General features: G+C 25.4%; 1 protein-coding gene across 1 annotated transcript in view; it reads left to right on the top strand.

Moving 5' to 3' along the window:
* LOC107631796 (MACPF domain-containing protein At1g14780) overlaps positions 1 to 886 on the top strand; it is a 21,083-nt gene that overhangs the window by 593 nt on the left and 19,604 nt on the right. The gene's annotated exons all lie outside the window — the stretch shown is intronic.

The following is an 886-nucleotide window of genomic DNA, read 5'->3' as shown; positions in this document are numbered from 1 at the left end:
ATGATTTTCTTATATATTTATTTATAACTCATTTTTCATTAAAAAAAATTTGGAAAATAGAGAAGTGAGCATCTTTTTCGTGAACAAGTTATTGAAATTTATTAATCTGCCTACGAAGAAGTTACAATGACAAGTTGAAAATTGAAAACAAAAAACTAGTGCGTGAGTAAGCCTCGAATTTTTTAGGTTGGGTCAAGAAGACAAATAGATTAGTCGGTTATTCATATACTAATCCGAAAATACTAATCCGAAAAAAGAAAAAGAAAATAGAAAACTAACATAAAGCCGTACATCCTTAACGAAAAAGAAAGAATAGTCAACAAATAATTTATACTCATACATATCTGATGGGATATACTAGGCCCCTAAACCAAAAAAGTAATCGCATATTATCTTATCTCATTAAAAACTAAGCACGCATAGTGACGTAGAATGAAAGTTTCAACCCTATTTTGTAAGTAATTTCATATTTATCTTAACGCATTCTTTGCAACATTTTGATGTTTAATAAGTTAGGTTAATAACCAATACAGGAGACAAACACTTATTATTAATTTATTGTATACTAACTTTATATGCACTTGGATAAGGTTTATCGATATTGTGATGGAATTTGCCTAGCTAGAATAATACACACTAGGTAAAGTAGGTATAATATAAAGATTGTATGATATGATTATAAAGTCAAGAGTCCCATATGAGACTACTATACAGATAAAGATGACTATAATAAGTCATAAATAATATTTTTATGGCCGTTTCTGATTATGAGTTAGTGCTTAATTCTTGTGTAATTTGTTTTTTTATAATAAATTTTAAATATTTAAAAATATTTTATTTTTATATTTTTAAATTAAATATTAATTATTAATTTTTTAATAGGTTA

This window comes from Arachis ipaensis, chromosome B03, assembly GCF_000816755.2.
Source record: "Arachis ipaensis cultivar K30076 chromosome B03, Araip1.1, whole genome shotgun sequence".
Taxonomy (NCBI): Eukaryota; Viridiplantae; Streptophyta; class Magnoliopsida; order Fabales; family Fabaceae; genus Arachis; species Arachis ipaensis.
The sequence above is the reverse complement of the archived record's forward strand: the minus strand, read 5'-3'. Positions and strand labels throughout refer to the sequence as shown.